The sequence below is a fragment of the Lygodium microphyllum genome, chromosome 16 (assembly GCF_053477565.2).
Source record: "Lygodium microphyllum isolate KBCC chromosome 16, Lygodium_microphyllum_v1.1.10, whole genome shotgun sequence".
NCBI lineage: Eukaryota > Viridiplantae > Streptophyta > Polypodiopsida > Schizaeales > Lygodiaceae > Lygodium > Lygodium microphyllum.
This window is the reverse complement of record NC_141150.1, coordinates 52,426,893-52,448,015: the sequence shown is the minus strand read 5'-3', so window position 1 is coordinate 52,448,015 and position 21,123 is coordinate 52,426,893.

Below are 21,123 nucleotides of genomic sequence, written 5' to 3'. Positions count from 1 at the left end.
GCGCTCCACATCACCTTAATTTGTAATCAATGAACTTGCATTTAGAGACCCAGTGTGGGTATCGCAGTCCGGGATTCGAATTAAAGCACCGTTTTCACCTAATAATTGGTAATTAAATTTCTAATAAGAAACCGCCGTTTTCTTGCTAAGGTTTATCACTTAATAAAAATTCACCTATTCTTCATAATTTATTAAAATAAACCCTTCATTAAATTCATTCCCCCTCACTGCACTTATTTTCCCTTTTTAATGAACCATTTCGTGGGATGGGTATGCGCAGTCATTGGAGTTATTTCCATGGTCAATCACTGGTTTATCAACGATGTAGTCTTGATATGTGTCGGATGTGGTATTGTTTTGGTTTACTGTCTTTGTTACGGTTACGGGTATGGTATGCAATTTTTTCTTTTCTTGCCTGCTACGGGGTTCTAGGTGTTTGTCTGATGCATAGCATGAAGCTTTCGGTCGCATTTGTCTCAAGGTCATGTCGAATTTTTTCTAGGATGTGGTCTACTTGGGGTTAGTTGGTCGAGTCACGTTTTATTGTTTTGGTTATTCTCTTATCCTTGGTTTTTTGTCTGTTGCTTTGCAGGCATTCTCCTTGATTGTCTATGTTTGTGGTGTGTGTGTAACCATCTGAATGGCGCCTTCTCATGCTCCTCCCCCTATCCAGTACGTCCCATTAGTTAGTAGGGATTACTCTTCCCTACTTACTTTTGAGCCTCTCACGAAGGCGGGACTTGCTGCTTTTGTGGCTACTTCTTTTCCATTGCTTCCAGAGGATCCGTCGTTATGTGATGAGTTTCTGGCCTCTTACAGCAAGAAGACAGGACTAGTCCAGGGAATTTCTATGACTTTGACACCTCGAGGCTTAGGGAAGGCTCTGTCTCTACCCTCCAAAGGTGAACCTTTTGTTACCACTCGTCAGCTTTTCTCTAATGAAGAGATTCTGAAGCTGTTGCAAAAACAGACAAGGGAATCGCTGGATGTTAAGAATGTGATCAACTCTTCAGGAGTTTCCTTTTCTATGATCACTGATCCCGTATGGAAGACGATCTGTCAGTTTCTCCAAGACAGGTTTATGCCTGCCAAAACGCCATCCCAGTACTTGTCCAAAGAGCTTTTTACAGCTTCCAGGATGGTGTTGAAAGGAGTTGCTATTGATTGGAGCACTTACCTCCTCACTAAAATGAATCAACATTTCGTCAAAGTCACCAGGGGTAATGTTACCAATGTCACATATGGATCATATTTGTCTGCCTTCTTGACCTATTCAGGTTTACAGAAGACTGTGTCTCCACCTCCTCCATCAGATCCAGTCCCTCCTTCTCCACCTTCAGATGAGTCCGAACCCATTGACATAGAGGATGACGATTCTCCGCCTCCCCTGGTCATCCAGCACAAACGCTTGAAGCGGGTAGCAGATAAAGCTCCTTCAGTACTTCCTTCAGTGCCCATCCCTGCTACCTCTGGCAATGATCTCCCTGGGTATCTCACTTGTAATAACCTATTCCGCGCACATCGAGAAGGATCATTGGACATATCAGTTCCCTCCCTGAACAGTCTCGTCTCAGGAGATGCAATTCCTTTCCTCTGTAAAGATATTCAAAGTTCCATTGAATTGTCAGTGACAGCCTGTGTTCAACAGCTGTACGCGTCTTTTTATGAAGAACTCATGCAGTCTAAGGATCAGTTGCATAAGGCAACATCCGAGTTAGCTTCTACTAAGGATACCCTAGCAGATTTGTTTAAGCAAATGGAACAGCAAACCCAATTGGTTGCCACCCAAAGCGATGAGATCTCTTCTTTGAAGCTCCAGTTACTAGAGGCTCAATCACAGGTTACTAGCCTTTTAGAGGAGAAGGAGAGGATGTCCAGAGAAGCACAGGAGTTCCAAGCTATCTTAGATGACAAACTTTCAGCTTTATAGACTGCTAATGACACAGTGGCAAACCAAGCCTCTCAAATCAAGCAGTTGCAAGATCAACTGGCGAAGTCGCGCTCTGTTCCTCCAAGCCCTCATGTTCCCTTGATTCCTTCTCTTTCACAGCAGGACTTGGCTGCTCTTCAGAGACAGGCTACTTTGTGTCCTCTATTCTAAGATAAAGTGGAAAGATTGCAATCCAGAATGGACTTGTTATGGTCTACATTTGAGCAGTTTCAAGAATCTGTTCTACCAGACCATTCTTTCTTTGTCCACTATCAATTACAGAAGTTGGTCTTCTACATGAAGCTTTCCACGATGGATTTACCTCTTCCAGAGGATGGATGGAGTGGGGCTTGGTCTGTTGAGTTGCTGACAGAGGTAGTAAGGATGGTGTTTGAAGATTCTGTCACGCCAGATACCATGTTGATGTCATACATGTATCTACGAGGAGACTTGTTAATTCCAGATGAGGTGGATATGGCATGGTATGTGGAGGATGTGGTCCTACAGGCTGTTTTGTATGTCAATCATTTGGAGTTGCACATAGTTGACATGTTCCAGAGCTACTCCTCCAAAGTGGCTGACTGTCATGATAATTCGTGGCATCCCATGATTGATTCGGTGGTCCTGAATCAAAGACAAAACACAGCTCCTACCTTTGCCCAGAGTACTAATCAACTGAGGATGGATCTCTTAGTCTATCTTTCAAAACATCATCCGTTTGATTCTACCTTTTTTGATGCCTATCATAGACGATCTCTCTTAGGACCTTCTGTTCCTACCCTCCTCTATTACCAACAAATGGCTCACTGCTATGCTATATATCTTTCCCTTTGTCAATCTAATTCCACAATTATTTTACCCATTCTTTTCCAACCTTCATCTTTCCCTCAAATTCCCATTTTTACATACTGTTCCTTTATTGAGGATAGGGTATTTTCCCCTTCTCCACCCTGTCTTTCTCCATCCATTAATGTACCCTCTACATTTCCTATTTATCAGTTAACACCCTTCCTTAGTGATTCCTTACAAATTTCTGCCACTCCTTCTTTAACCTTTTCTTCCTTTTATGATTTTTCCTATCCCTCACTTCATTCACTTTTCCTTATTCCATTACCCTCTCCTAACACTTCTATATCTCAACCACCTCAGTTGGTTAATGACTGTGAAGGGTTTGATAATCAGATTTCCAGAAGAAGGGGATGGAGTTCGGATGATTCCCTTACAGGACCTCAGATCAATTGGCCTGTAATTCCAGGAGGATGGACAGCTTCCAGTCAAGCTTATCAGAACTATGTTCATTTTGCTCAGTAGTATTCACAGTCTGCAGATCCCTCAATGAGATTAACTGCTCACTTTGCTTGGTACCTGGCGTATATGCATAGGCACTCTTATAATGATTCCAAGCCTATTCCAAAGTTGTGCATGAATGTCATTGTGAGCATTGATTCCCAACAGCTGGATATATTGTATTTTCATGCCCTTTGTTTGCCTAGCAGATACTTGGTCATGTTGGAAAGGATGTGCTATCTTCAGTTTTTTCAAAATCCTCCCAAAACCTTTGTAGATGAATCCTTGTCTATGGATCGTTTCCGACAACATCAATCTTTCAAGAGGGATCATCTTCATTGATACCTTTCCAATGTATGGTGGATGCTTTTTAATGAAAATCTCTCTTTTTGAAGGAGTCATTCAGATGGTTGTGTTGTATTCGTGTTTGTGTTGTGAGTTCATTTATGTCAAACAAGCGTGGTGGTTTCCTATTGGATTGGATTTCGTGTGCGAGCTACATTTTGGAGAATTGTGGTGCTGGGGTTGTGGTTGCAGAGTTGAGACTGATGCTGATGAAGAAGAAGACAACTCTTATATCCTTTACAAATTTGTTGTGATTTTTAGTTTGATAAGAGGTGTTAATGTATAAAGGGTTTTCCTTTTTTTGTATTTTTATATCAGATACAGGTTATAAGTTGGGGTCGTGGTGGATGGATTTTTTTTATAGAAGATATTGAAGATCAAAGTTGCGATTTTAAATGCACTTGTATCCCTTTTTCCTGGGTTGCGAGGACGCTTCCTTATTAAGTGTGGGGATATGTTGAGTGTTGAAATGACTTATTTTTTGGCTGATTTTTGTCGTTTTTGAGAGCTGAATGGTTGATTTTATGAGATGATTGATTGGTTTAGAAGTGGTTTGAGAGTGTTTTGGATGATATTGATTGTGTTTTGGAAGTTCATGTTGTTTATTGGTGGTTCTGTGATGTTCTGATAGGTTCTGATTGGTTCTGTATACCTTCTGTTTTGCTCTGTTTTGGTCTGTTTGTTCTGATTGTCTTCTGTAAGGAGGGATGGAGTATTGATTGATGAAGATTGAGATATTGTGAAAGCTTATTGAATGGTTTGAGTATGAGTTATGTGGTTTTGATGACCTTCTGTAGGTCTTCTGTAGAGCTTCTGTTTCTGTTCTGTTCTGTTCTGTTCTGTACTGTAGCTGTTCTGTGACTGTTCTATATGTTTCTGTATGTGTTCTGATGGGTGAGAGTGTAGCTTGGGAAAGTTTTCTAGCCTTGGAAAGAGGTGAATACAAGTGCAAAAGAGCTGAAAGAAGTGAAAGAAGTAGCTACTGAAGACTCAAGTGAAGACTAGAGTGAAGTGACAGTAGTGAGCTATGAAAGGACACTGTAGTGGCTCTGGTGACTCTTCATATCAGACATACCTCTTGGGAGGGGTATCCACGACCTAAGAGGGATTATTGAGAGTGATTTTGAAAGATTGTAGAGAGGATATGATGTATTATTGATGGAGAGAGAGAGAGAGAGTCAGAGATAGCCAATTCTACTGAAATAGAGTGATTGTATATGAGAGATTGAGAGAGAAGACTATGAAGATATTGAATATGAATACTATGTGATGTATTTCCATTCAAAGATGGTATATTCCTTTGCTTTCTTTGTTCTATTGATGGATTTTATGAAGATATTGAAGAATATGGTTGATTCTATCAAATCCGTGGGAGATCTACATGATGTTACATGAAGATTTGTTGTGCCTGGTGTTCTTTTCTTCATTGTGATCATATGAAACATGATAAACAAGCTTGTTGATGTTACAAGATAGATTTTCTTGCAAGAGAATTCCCTTTTCCTTGGTGTTCCTCTCGGGGCTCCAACTCCTCAAGGGCATTCCATCTCTTGTCTAGAATTAAGATAATCCATTCATATTTAAGAAGTGGGGATCATGAAGTTCCACATTCCTATCATAGGCCACCCATAGATTTATTAGCTCAAAGTCTCTCTAAGTTCCTTCCCTTAAGGTGATGTAGCAATGATATACTTTGGGTTTTTTCATTAGTTAGATCTTGGCCTTGGATACCAAGTAGTACCCTATTGGGTTCGTTGCATTCACATCAGTATCCTCATTGGGGCAAACCTTGGGGCAAGTTCAACTACCAATAGCTTCTATTGGTCACACAAATCCAAAAGAAATATACCCACTTACATCTTCTTATTTAATCATAAGCACAATCATAAAGCAAGCGCAACAATGCATTACATACAATCCTTTCCAAAAAAATCCTAAGTTAATTAAGCATACCTTAGTCATATGAATAATGCTAGGAAAAACCTTGTTGGTTGGATGATGAAAGGTTGGTAACTCCCTTTCTCTTGGTTTCCAAAGTTGAGATGATTGTATTCTTGATAGTACAAATGCTTTCTATCATGTATGGATGCCTCCTCCGTAACTCTAGTTCTCTCAAGTGCCATAGAGCTTTATGAATATCACTTTCATGATAGTCTTGAGTAGAGTAAATGTATGGAATAAGAAGATGATCGAGAAGGGATGGAGATCATGCCACCCCTCTCTCTCTCTCTCTCTCTCTCTCTCTCTCTCTCTCTCTCTCTCTCTACTAGAAGGAAAATACCTTATGAAGGAGGTGTATGCATGAATTTCTTTTTTAGAGAGAGAGAGAGGTTTGGGGTGGGTTTTACTAGAAAGGGGAGTAGTGTAGAGGGAGTGTGTATGTTGGAATGAGAGGAAGTTTAAAGATAGGGGGTTCTATATAGTAGTAAGTGTAGGAGGTGTTAATTAATGAAGGGGATTATGACTTTTTTTTTGGGTGGAGGGGTAAGCTTATAGTTTCTAGAGCTAACCCATGAGATTAACCACTATCAATGGTAGTCGGGGGAGAAGTTTATATAAAGCACTAACTTTAATATGAAGGGGTAATATTAACGTGCTCTTAGGCACTATTTGAACTATGTGAGGGGTGGGGTTGGTAGTATTGTTAATCATAGGCTTCAAGAAAAAGGGGTATATTCATGCATCATCCTATCACATCAATAGACATTAGAGGGGGAGAGGTAAATTTAGTAGCATGGAGGAGGGTGTCCTTGTCAATCTCATCTTCTTGCTCATGCTTTTGGGGTGGTGGCTCGTTGTTGATTATAAGGATGATGATATAATTTTCATTTTAATTACTCTACACTAAGGCCTATAAGTTTTGTGCTTAAGGGCTTGTCCCCACACATATCTAAAGTGGAATGTTGTTTAGAATTTAAGACATCACATTATTGATAACTTAGCTTTTGAATGCTAATGGTTTACCAAGATTTTTCTTCATTTTGACCTTTTCAACAATAAAACATACATCTGGACACATATACACAATGTAGGCATTAGTCACATACACATTTGTATATTCTTTTTTTTTGGAAGTGTAGAGATTTTCATACTGAGAATTACTTCACAATAGCCACCAACATGTTAGGTACCAATTGCACCAATTGAAGAGAGGTATAATACAAAGTGCAAAGTGTTTCACATCAGAAATCTTGCAAGGAGAACAAACCCCCCATGTAGCCTCCTCTTGTGGAGTGTGCTAAGAAAAATGAAGTGTAATGCACTACATGCTTCACAAAGCATTCTTGTGATTGAGGCGAAGTTGAAAGCAGAGTGAAGTGTAGTCTAACAAATTTCGCTAGTACATTAAGCAATGGGAGGCCTTACGGTCTACCATTATGGCATGGAGGAAAATATTCACAATAAACATTTTTGACATAATTAATACAAAACTTTTAACTGAGTTGGATAACACTAGGGCATTTGGAGGTAGCAACATCAAATGGATGAGAAGTCTAGCCCCACTACAAGGATGGTTGCATTAGGGCATGGAACAAAATAATATGCAATACATGTTAGCTAGTTGGATTGAATGTGCAAGATGCAAGATGGCAATTGGTTGGAGATCAAGTCACCTTTTTCGTGAGTGAATGAGAGACCTTAAAATTGTTAGATTGTTACTAGCATAGCCCTTTTCAAAGTGTTAGTGGGATAGAGAAGGTGTGCCTCACCCCACTTTGTCCTCAGTCTCACAACAACACAATAATGTTAATGTACTCCCCCTCGCCCTATTGGCATTGGGTGCAAGCTAGCTCTTAAAAGCTTGTAGGTTTTTTCAAGGTTTTGAAACGTATTTCTCAAAAATACAACTAGGGTAATGGGGTTGGATTTGTGATATCTATCCACCTCCACCTTGGTTTAACTCTAGACATGGTGAATGATTATACTTCATGTGGATATATGCTCATGAGCTTTCATGTGCACGGGCAAAAAAAAGGCTGATGATCTCAATCACAATTTGGTCTTACTATCTCTTGTAAATAGATTTTCTTTGTTGCAAGGATAACATGAAAATTGTTGATAATAGAAGGGCCTTGAAGAAAAATTAGATAGTAACCATTAAAATGATGGACAAAGAGCCTCTTCCCCCAACTAGAGCATGTCACTTGTTCTATGCCTAAACATGCCTCACTGTGTCCTTAAATTGGGAAAGTGTCCTGGAATAAATAAATGTCACTAAAAGCACAAGAAGGTTTTCACATTTTCCCACGTAGGAAAAAGAAAGGAAAACGATCTCGTTTAGCCAATAGGGTTCAACAACAAGAGCTTCGCTACTATGGAGGCACTAGATGCTGCTTAGTTGCTTGGCCCCAATTGCATCTAGCAAGGGATGTAGTCCCTCCCTCATAGGAGCTCATAATGTTGTTGCAATGTATAATGTGTGCAAGTGTAGTGGGAATATCTATCTAAAATTTCTTATGAAGGAGGCAATCACTTTTTTGGCCCTCTTACTCTAAAATGAGACTATATTTATCCATTATTAAAATGCATGGTTAAATATTTCTACACATGCAACTTAAGATCGTTTTTAAAAATCTTTTTTTAATGGTTATCCTAAAAATAAAAATTAAAGTAGAATGAAATGTGGGAGTGGCATGTAACGTAACGTAAGGTTAAAGAAAGCACAAGAAAAGGTAGCTATCAAAAAGAGTAACGAGTGATGAGAATGAGTATTGCGGTGAGAAAGTGTTAAGAGAGAGGGGTGTGAATAAAGCTAGATCGTTGAGAGAGTGTGTGCCATGCATTGTCATGTGCTATGTTGTGTGTCACCATGTGATATATTTTTATGTAACAATATATCATACTGTGCATGTGTATCATGTGATATATTATAATGTGCCAACCTCTTGTGTCGTGTATGTGTGTGTATTGTAATGTGCATGACAATACACCATCGGTGCACACCCATGTGCCAACTAGTGCACATTGATGCAAATGCCTATGGTGCACTCACCCATGCCGGTGCTTATGTCGATGTCATCATGGAACATTCTAGAAGATCTTTAGGTGCCCTCCAACAATAATATAAGGAGGGGCTTGCCATAGAGCTCCTTAGTCTTGTCAATGCTAGTCTTGGGAGCTCAAGGAGTTGAGACCTCCAACTAAGTACCAACCTCTCGTGTCATGTATGTGTGTGTATTGTAATGTGCACGACAATACACCATCGATGCACACCCATGTGCTAACTAGTGCACATTGATGTGGATGCCTATGGTGCACCCACCCATGCCAATGCCTATGCTGATGTCATCATGAAACATTCTAGAAGATCTTTAGGTGCCCTCCAATAGTAATATAAGGAGGAGCTTGCCGTAAAGCTCGTCAGTCTTGCCAATGCTAGTCTTGGGAGCTCAAGAGTTGAGACCTCTAAGTAAGTAATTTTGAGTTCCAATTCTAGTTCTTGTCTAATCATGGTATCTAGACTTGTCTTGTCTTCTATTATACTCATGTTGCCTTATCACCCTATAATCTCGTAGTACGAGATCTTGTCTAGTACTGTCTTGTATCTTGTTCATCCCCGTCAAGGGAGATCTTGTAATTTTGATATCTTGTATCCATACCTACGGTCCCAAGTTGTGGAATCCTTCATATCCTATCGAGTCCTATTGTCTATACCTATGGTCCCAGGTTGTGGGATTTTTTGTATATTGTTAAGTTATCATTGTACCTTGTGCCCCTACATGGGATTGTCTTGTAATCAAAATTCTTGTAACAAATCTTGCATCTAGTCTAATCTCTCAAGCACAGTCTAGTGCTCCCATAATAGTTTGGCAACACTACTTTCTAGCCTTACTAAGCACCATGGAGGCGACCCTTGAAAGAATCATGGCCTTCCTTCAAAACCTCCAACAACAAATCCAAGACTTGAATGAATGACAAGCGCAACTTCAAATAGAACACTCTATGCATCTAGGCTGTGTGCTTTAAGAGATGCAAGACTAGATCAAAGACTTACAAAACAACAGAGGAAGTGATCAAATGATTCCACGTGTTTATCAAAGACCCAAAGAGGAATATTCATGGACCCCAAGAAGATCGAGATTATTCTTGATTGGTAGACAACCCACATGTGTCTACAATGTCCAATGTTTCCTTGGCTTTTCCAACTTCTATAGCAAATTTATCAAGGATTACTCAAAGATAGTCATACCACTCACTAGATTCACAGGAACCTCAAAGTTCTCATGGACCCTAGAAGCCGAGGAGGCCTTCCAAACCTTGAAGAGCACTTTCACCATTGCCCCAATCCTAGTCCACCTAGATCCTACCAATCCATTTTTCTTGGAGACCAATCCATTAGACTATGCCTTAGGATCCATCTTGTCCCAGCATGGAGATGATGGTCATATACATCCAGTGGCATTCCACTCAAGGAAGTTCTCCCCTCTAAAGATAAGCTATGAGATCCATGACAAAGAACTCCTTGCCATTAGAGATGCCTTTGATACTACTTGGTGTCATCACCTAGAGGGTGCAGAGGCCATAAAGTTATCATCTATATAGATCACTAAAATCTAGAATACTTTATGACAACTCGCATCCTCAATCGAAGACAATCCTCTTGGAGTAACTTCTTATCTAGGTTTGACTTTGGCATCATCTGTTACCCAGGACACCAACAATGCCAATCAGATACTTTATCAAGAAGATCCTACCTGGCACCTAAGAAGGGAGAAGAAGATTTTGATCAACAACGAGCAATGCTATTCAAGCCAGAGCACTTCCAGCTAACAACCATCTCCAATTGTTGCCAAGACGACCCTACCTTGATCTAGTTAATCCATGAAGCCTTGCCGCCGCATGATGATTTGGCCAACAATGTCAAGAGAAAAAATCAAGAGGGAAAAGTAAATGAAGTTTGTGAGTTTTAAGACACTAATGGATTGTTATACTATAAGGATCTACTTTACATCCCTCCAGAAAAGTCAAGACTCTAGGTACTCCAACAACGCCATGACACCCATCAGTAGGACACTTTGTAGTTGAAAAGACCTTAGAGCTTATTTCAAGAGATTTTTGGTGGGCCCACATGTGGAAAGAAGTTAAGGAATATATAAAAACATGTGATACTTCCAACATGGCCAAGGTATCTCATCACAAGCCACATGGCCTCCTATAACCCTTGCCCATTCCAGCACGACCTTGGTCTTCTTTGTCCATGGATTTCATATAACAAATCTTCCCAAATCACACAAATATGACTCTATTCTTGTTGTGGTAGATAGATTCACAGAAATGGCACATTTCATCCCTACCACCAAGACCATCACAGGTGCAACTATTGCTAGACTCTTCCTCAAATACATTTTCAGATTACATGGACTCCCAAATGATATCTTTAGCGGGGTCCCCAATTTATACCTAGTTTTTGGAAGAGACTTTGCAACCTCCTTGGAGTCCAAGTTAACTTATCTATAGCCAATCATCCACAAATTGATGTCAAACAGAACGGGTAAATCAAGTCTTGGAACAATATCTCCGCTACACTATCAACTACCATTAGAATGATTGGTTTGAGCTCTTGCCCTTTACAAAGTTTGCTTATAATAATAGTATCCATGCATCTATTGTAAACTCCTTTTTTTGCAAACTATGCATAGCATCCAAGGATGGATATACATCTCTCCAATTAGATAAAGAATCCTCATGTGCGAGATAAAGCTCAACACCTAGCAAATATACACCAAGAACTCAAGCAACAAATCCAAAAGGCTTAGAATTAATACAACCACTCTACGGACCAACATCTTCTTCAACATCTAGCATACAAAGTTGGTGATAAAGTATGGTTACTCAAGCATAACCTCTAGACAATAAGGCCCTCCACCAAGCCAAACCACCAAAGATTTGGGCCCTTCATTGTCATAGCCCAGATCAACCCAGTTGCTTACAGACTCCAATTCCCCATCACCATGAATTTCCACCCAATCTTCCATGTTTCCTTGCTCGAGCCATACCATAGCTCACCATTGAGGGGGGCGAGATCTAATCCCCCACCACCTGTCTAGATTGAAGATCATGAATAATATAAGGAAGACCATGTCTTAGACTTGGAGGTCGATTGGAATACCTTGTTCGTTGGAAAGAATATGACATCAATGATTGCACTTGGGAACTTGTAGAATATCTCCAAAGAGAACCTCTCAAAATCAAAGAATTTCACAAGAGGAATCCAATGAAACTTGGACCAAACTACTAAGCTCTCCTCGTGGAACTCATTGCTATAGGAGGGGGTGATATCACGAACATGCCATGATCAAGTGTGCGGATTAATTCTTGCTCATGCCATATGAATCCACACCCCATGCAAATGCACCCTTAACAGGACATCCTTGAGCCAACCATGTGAACCCACCCTTGCCATGTCATCATAGAACCTTCTAGAAGATATGCCATGTCATAACTTGCATCATCGATGATGTCATCATGGAATATTCTAGAAGATCTTTAGCCGCCCTCCAACACCTATAAAAGGAGGGGCTCGCCATAAAGCTCCTCAATCTTGCCAATGCTAGTGTTGGGAGCTCGAGGAGTTGAGATCTCCAAGTAAGTAATTTTGAGTTCCAATTCTAGTTCTTGTCTAGTCATGGTATCTAGTCTTGTCTTGTCTTCCATTATACTCATGCTGCCTTGTCACCTTATAATCTTGTAATACAAGATCTTGTGTAGTGTCTTGTATCTTGTTCATCCCCGTCGAGGGAGATCTTGTAATTCTGATATCTTGTATCCATACCTACGGTCTCGGATTGTGGGATCCTCCATCTCCTATCAAGTCATGTTATCTATACCTGTGGTCACGAGTTGCGGGATTTTTCGTATCTTGTTAAGTTATCATTGTACCTTGTGCCCCTACGTGGGATTATCTTGTAATCAGAGTTCTTGTAACAAATATTGCATGTAGTCTAGTCTCTCGAGCACAGTCTAGTGCTCCCATAACATTATGTACTTATTATAATTAAATAATAAATTTTAAGTTATGTTGTGTAGTTGTGACTACAATTTTATAATGTGTCATAATGTGCATGTGTCATGCTATGTACTTAGTATTAGTATAATTAATGTTATACTTAGAGTTGTGTCATCAATGTTATAATATGCCATGTGGCATATAATCAGCCATATATTAGTAATGTGTTGTGTGTTGTGTAGTGCGTCATATACTAGTATAATTAATGTCCTGCTTAGAATTGTATTGTGAGTTGTGTGTACTTAGTATCAGTATAATTAATTTTATGCTTAGATTGTGTCGTTAATGTTATAATATGTTGTGTTCTATATAGTGTGTCATATATTAGTAATGCGACATATGTCATATTGTGTGTCGCATATTAGTATAATTAGTGTTATACTTAGAGTTAGACCTTAGTTGTGATTATAATAATTAGTAAACGACTTGATTTGGATTACTTAATTAGTGATTTAGTAGTTATTTTACTTATTGGTACTAGGATTGGGAGGGTTAGTTTAAATTAAAGGGAGAGTTATTTTAATCAAATAAATAGTTATATAAGTAATAATTAGTTTTAAAACTTAGAGCGTTAGTTAGCTAATTTTAGTAGTTAGACTATTAATTAGTAATATTTTAGTAAGTAGTAAATTAATTAATTAGTAACTAATTTTTGTACTATTACTACCTATGTTGGCTATGCATGGCTTAATTTAGGTATGTATAACTAGTGTTAGGTATACTAATCAGTTGATTGATAGTATTACTGAGTGTATTACTTAGTTGAAGCATACATAAGTAGTTTATCTATGTAGAGACATTATATGATTTAAGTATGCATAATTAGTTTAAGTATGTATAATTAATGTTAGTTAAAACAATTAGTTATCATTAAATAGTGCATGATTGGTAGTTGTTATTTTTCATCGTGAAACTAATAGTTGTTTTAGTTCAAATTAATGTACTATGCTCATTTGCTTCTTTGTGATCAGTGCAAGCTTTAGTTTAGCAATGGCAATTGCAATCTTCACATATACAATCTTTCACAAGGTTAAATCTATGTTTTCTCCTTTCTGACATCATCAGTAGTAAATGAAAGCAAAGGGAAGCAAAGAAAAGTGTAGATGTTCTTGAAAGATGGGGGAATGGCACCCTCCCCCCTAATTATAAAACAACAAAGAGACTTGTGCTAGGTCTTCGGTGTGGAACTTGTATAGCATGTTAATGTGCCATTTTTTGTCATCTCTTTTCATTTACAAAGTTACAAGTTGATGTCTTTAAAAAAGTGAAATGTAAAAACTACCAAATCATGGACTTTGATAACCAAATTTCTAATTTTCCATTTTATGTTTCACAAGGTGCTCTTTAATAACACAATGTGTCAAGTTGTACAATAAGTTTCTAACCATAATTGATTGGCTCCAAAAATTTATAAGTATTGTTCGTATAATATACATTTTAAAAGAAATGGTGTTTTATTTCACTTATATGTGGTTGAAGACATTTTGTGGATGTTTCAAGCATTTAAATTAAGATGGAAGACTAGATTCACTTATAGAATTGTATTGTTGTGATAAATAGATATATATTCTTATGCTAATAGGATGCACAATAGTAATGCAATCCATCTAGATCCCAAACCACATGACCTCATTAAGATCTTTTAGGGAAAGAAAAACTATGGCTTTCAAAAAAACGTTAAACCATGTGTCACTAGTTCATATGATATACACAAATTTGAATTATCTTGGTTTTTAGATTATCTTTGTCAATGGAAAGTGCAAGCATCATCAACTTACTAATAATAGGTCCAACTTGTGGAGTAGTAACAATGTAACATAAAATCATTGTTTCACAAAAGAGTAATAGAGATACATAATAAATGTAAGTTTCAACAACTTTGTCAACCAATGTCCTCATTCTTATATGTGAAGAACACAAGGTTGATATTAGAATAAGAAAATGTGGACCATATCATGCAAATAAAGATTGAGACAAGTGTTACTATACTATACAAAACGGATTCTCCATGCTAAATTGTTATAGCTGCAGTTTTTGAGCATCATTAATGTGTTGATCTTAATCTCCAAAATGACAATAGTAATTGCAAATAGAACATTGGATCGATGATTGATTCTTGACAATCCACTGATGTCAACCATTCATTAGACTTAACAACATCTACCATGGCTGATATGTTCACTTTTAGTATGATGCATAATCCATGTTGTCAAAAAATACATATCACAATACCAAAATATCCACATACAAAGACAAGTCTCTATGTCCTCAATAAAAGTAATCAATTGAAAGGATTCTAGAAGTCCATCGTGAAAGATCCTTGTTTGACCCAATGCTAAAAATAGAAAATGGAGCAAGTTATACTTTGAGTCACAACATAGTCAAGCCCGTGCATTTGAAAGCGACGATCAAAATGATTTGCATGCATCATCTTGTGGGGCAACAGCTAGCTTCTACAAAGAATAGCAACATTCAAAACAGATGGCTTACATGCAAAACATGCTCATCTTGCCCAAATATCACTTTGGAGAATGCACTATTCCCATTTCTCTATCCACTTGGTTGTGGTGCATACGATGATAACATGTATCTCAATAAATACATCAAGGTGAACACGTCAATACTATTCTATATCTAGCATGTCAACACTATTCTCCATCTATACCTTGCACAAGCCTTATATTCTAACCTTATACCAACTAAAACAAGTTGTGATGATTGCAAACAACATGGCCACAACTTGCTTACAAAGAGACACTAATAACCACAAGAGCAAGCAAGAACATTTCCAATGAGGAAGTAATGAGGTATATGCTATGCTATACCATACCCGCATCAATACCAAGGTCCCCTTCTTGGCACCATGTAACTTGAAGGATCTTAACACAATGGTGAATGCGTGGGGCATACCTCACTTTTTTCTTACATTCACTACAAATGAGGTGGATAGTACAAGGTGGTTGAAATCAACACATTGGAAGCCATTACAAAGGAGTTCAATCTAGAATTCTTACATTGCAAAGGAGCTCCATCTAGAATTTCATGGAAAGATTTTCCTATCAAGTTAGGGGCTCACTGTGCACAAAAGTCATCCTATGGTTATATGAGGTAGACATCAATAATACAACAAATGAGATCTACACATATGTTCCATGAGAGATGCAATTTGACACAAAAACTAAGAGTTCATCTTGGAAAAACAACTTCATAAGTATTATTGTGCTTACAATATAACTGGCAATAGCAGCCATGGAAAATGCAAGTATAGATTTTCTTTGTTGTGCACAACAATCCATAACCAAAAATAGAACATGAAACTCAATGGTACATTTATTACTATCCCAAAGATAAGCACCACAATGTTGTTATTGTATCACCTAACATTACTAGTTATGTAGTGATGTTCCGAGCATAGATCATGACAATATGCAAATAGAGGGGTTGATATTGCAAGGGGTGGAGGCCACCAAAAGCTTGGAGTATGTAGAGGAGCCAGTATCGACTAACAATGATGGAAATACAACAGTCCAAGAATTCTTTGAGAATGAAGTGGACTCATCCTTTTGTGGTGAGATGTCTATCGACCTTCTAGTGTATGTGGAGTTGTGTCAAGAGATTGACATGGGACCATAGGATACTTTATACTTGGAGCATTCACTTACTCAATTCATTGACTAATCGCTTATAAGGGTACATAAGATATGCATTTTAAGTGAGATCATTTTTTTAGGATTTATATTATCGTGCTTTGTATAATTTAAATTGATTATGCTAACATCATTTTTTGTTTGTGCAGGTGACCTTTTCAGGATGAGTCGAGGAATGAACGATGAGGAGTTGCAGGATATCTTCACACGCATGTCTCCAAATTAGATGGCGAGATTCAAAGACATGGCGGACCAGGAGCTGTATCAGATATCGTCAAGCCGCTCTATTAGATCTACTTTGGCGTGATCAGATGCTTCAGCTTCAAGCAAACGAGGTCGACGCTCCAGACTTGGGCCAGAGGGAGGGAGTGCTTCAGGGTCAGGGGGATGTTGTAGACATATGGAGGCAGTGAGCCCACTGTCGGCACAGGATATAGGTGCGACTCCTCGAGCGTGGCTCAGGTGGTTGATGTGGAGGCATGGATGCGGTGTCTCCGTCTCGTCATTTTGCTGGAGTTGCGTCACCTCCAGGATTTGTCAAGTAACAAACTCATCCATCTCATTCTACCTACTAAAGTATGTAATGAAGACTGAGATGATAGGTAAATTAAATATTCAAACAAAAGATGCCAAGAGACCAGGCCTACAAGACTTGGATTCGAACAAGCAAAAATTGGTCACCATTGCAGTACTATCCAAGCTAGTATCACTAAAGTGGCCTTGCATTGTATGCAAATGTCGATAATGACAAGTTAAGGCTATAAATACATAGACAACTCTCCTACTAGCATACAATAATGAAAGCTTACAAGAACATGGAATATCATCATGACCCCTTGGACCTATATTACACATGGCTATCATGCTTAGACAACGTGTCGTTCTATGAGTACCACACTGACACTCTATAAGACACTTTTGGAAACATCATCCGATAATACAAAAGTCTAGCAATATTTGCTGATCAACATTTGGCCCACCAAACTGAGCACCAAACTAAAGGCTTCTTCTTCAATGCACTATTGCAATGAGTAACGTATATTACAAATGGCTTTCATGCTTAGACAACATGTCGTTCTATGAGTACCACACTAACTTCAACATTACCAAAGGCATATCTACATTTGATCTCATAGATGCTCTATGAGACACTTTTGGAAACATCATTAGGTAAATTTACAAAAGTCTAGCAATATTCATCGATTAATATTTGGCCCACCAAATTAAGCACCAAACTAAAGGCTTCTTCTTCAATATACTATTGCAATGAGTAATGTAAAGATATGAGAACGAGCTAATAAGTGATGAAAACACAATAAAATCATATCACATAGATCGTCAACTGTGTGATCTTGTCATGAATGAGAAAGATCTCAAAATGTAAAGCCCTAACTATATACAAAGAAATTTATTCGTATCAGACTAGATCCACTAGCTAATGAATATTATTATCTAAAAGATCTCATTTATAAAAGACAACCTAGCAAATATTCATAGTATATTCGATATCAACTAAATGACATAATAGTATTACATCAACATAAACCAAGATATTGCAACACAACTAACAAAGGATTTTTGAACAATACTTGGTAGTACTTTGACAAATAGAGCAACAAGTTGTCTACATCTAACTCATCAATGCAACATCTAACCTACATATCATCAACGACACACTAGGTAGTGGGAAAAGAAGTCTTACCAATAATGTCACATCACCTTGTTAGTATATTGGACAAATGCACAACACCACACCCTCCACACTTCAGTTCAACACAAATATGACCCATCATTCCTACAATACTTGCAAAATGACATCAGTATCCAACCAAAGAAGAGATATAAGAATGACTACATGAGTGTATCATTGATGAGAAGGATGTTTTAGATTTTGTAGACTAGAGAACAACAATCATATGTACACACAAGAAAGACATTTAGACTACAAAGAACAACTTTTGCACAAATACTACACATCCAAAGAGATTCAGCTCGTTGAAATTCAAACAAATGCAGCCAAAGAGCCAAAATTGTAGAGTTGGTTACAAGACAAGAACTTTCACGAGATAGAAGAGATAACAGTCAGAGCAACTGTAATGATAACAAAGAACATCGACGTCATCATAGGTGCTACAAATGGTGCCACATGTAAAATCAATTGTGTTGAGAGAACAAATGACTAGATGATTTCTAGGATCCAAGTCATTATGTAGTCTACCAACTAATAGCTCACACTGTGACGTAGCAGGTACCAACCCAAGACATTGAATAGCAAGTGGTACCACAAATTCACACACTCACTAACATTTGCATACACAATCGATGTCACAAATCACAAGGAGTTACAATTGCCCAAAAGGCACTTCTATACATAAGGAGTGCATGCCCAGATTGGTTTCTTTTGTGTGGTTGAACGAAGAAACTTGCACCAATAGCATACATAATACTATTAGTCATATACATAAATAGATAATTGAACATAGACTAACTACAACAAGGTGCATCATAGAAACACCTCTTGGACTTCTTGTAGCAAAAATGAGAAAAAATAAAGGCTTTTGTTCTTTCTCTTCCAAAGATCATCACTTTTATTAAAACCCTTTTCAACATGCTAACACAAATTCTCATTTTTACATATAAACAATATTCACAAAAGTGAAGATGACTATAGGTGAGGTATACACAATATATAACAATACTATTTAGTATCTATAAGAATCTAATATGTAAATTCATCTAACTACGTCTAGCTATGTATTAGATTTTCAAGCTATACATTTAAAAGTATAGTAACACCCAACACCAAATCAAGCATTGTTCTGTTGACGCACGATGTTGCAAGTGCCTAACAAGGAGTCGGATGAGAATGGAAAATATCGATGGGCAAAGACCATCAACATATATCAATTTCTTTATACACTACAATCACATTCAAATTTTCATGGACATGTCCAAGTTCAACAACAACCCACCTAGAGAATAGAACATAATCGTAAATGGTACAAACCTTGCTATCATCTTTAATATTTTTTCCAGTGACATAAAGACATATCGTATGTAGGACTCCTAAAAGACATACTTGACAAATTTGAACTCCAATACGAAGATACGCACGAGAATCTACTATGGATAGGTGTTGCCCAAGACCTACTAGACACCAAAATAAATGGTATCTCCATATACACAATCGAGATCCTGCATTGTGGATTCAACATCTTGCTCAAGGTCTTGATAGAAGTAACAAAAGAAAAAGTTGACAATTAAATACTAAAAACATACATAGAAAAGAACAACTACACTCATGGATGTGCAAACCCTACCATGACCATTGAAAAGGTCACATACTTACTCAAAAAGAGGTTTACAACCAAATCCATGGTACCCAAAGTAATCCATTTAGCAGTATCATATATGTGACATGTGAGTACTCAAACATAACTTTTTTAAAACTCGCAATACATCTAATCCAAAACAAAAAACTATCTCAAACAATAATAAGATTCCTTGCAGAAGAGCAACGTTAAGTATACCAACAAGAAACCAAATGTTGACTGGCACCAAAACACCAATCTCAGCGTGTAACATGCCCGCCTGTCTAGGCACTTAGCGGTCCATCAAGAGACAAGTCTAAGTGACGCTGCTCGGCACTCCCATGAATGTCACGGGGTTTGTCGCCTAGGGTTTCTCAAGCCGCCTCACAATGGAACGTCCATGGCCGAACCCACTAGGATCGACCTAAAATTTGGGTTTCTAATAGACAAGGTCTCTTCACAGCATTCTAGCGTTGGGTTCTGGATATCCTATTTACGTAGAGATACCTAAACTGAAGCTGACCCATACCGCACTTGGTTCAAAAAGAATGGGAAACGAGAGGGATGCGCTGCTTGACCTCTTTGCTCGTAGGCATAGTCCCATTTCGGTCCCCTAAAACTGCATGAATCGGGGTTCTAACCTAACAATTCCTAAAGGTCAAACGTTGGTAAACCTTGTGAGAAGCCTCCTAGTTTTCTAGGACCACCCTACCATAGGACTACCTGTTGGGGATTCCGCACACCCACTTCCCTTGATAGCTTTAGTTTTCTAATTAGGTCCTACCACATTTATGTGTGACACTTAAAATCAACTTCCTTAATTAAGCCTTTTACGGAGCAGGGTTCATTCGTGTAATTTATGTCATAGACACGAATATAGAGCAAGCAATCATTTGACAAACAAGTCAAAGAAGTTCCTTAATTTATCTTAAGTTAATCTTTGTCTCCTGCCCATACATAGGAGAAATTATGTATCCCTTCTGTCCAACAGAAGTACCTAGTCTAAATCGCATGGCACCATAATTTCTATCCTTTATCTAGAATAGGATCTTCCAACGCCTCAGACGTTGGGCTCACGGAAGTTCTCAACTCCGTTTCGGTCTAGACAAGGGGTGTCCAGAGCTCCACTAACCCCAAGCGACCTAGGAGTGAGACACACTCTTTGTGGTTGGCCTTTTCACCACTCGACCTTTGGCCCATGAATCGAGTAGTGCCCTCTCGAGTTGAAACGCGGCATGACCTTGGAGATGATTCACCCTTGCAAAATATCATTCCTTAATTAATCCAATTAAGAATCAAGCATAATCAAGGCAAACAACCTAATATCATCTTCCAAGAAGAACATTCCTTTGTTCCCATGGCAACTTGTCATTAGAGACCCTTGTCATGCATTTACTGTCAAACACAAGCACTTGGAATAATCATCCAATTCACATCCCACAATCAGTTTAATGCAAAAGCATTTAGGACGTTATCTAATTAATCCACAAAACAATGGTACCCTTTTTCAAACATTGTAGGAATAGTCGCGATAACCTTTCCATCGCGTGTTTGCTCTCGCCCTTGGGACCAAGAGCGATTTTAAGTAAAATTTAC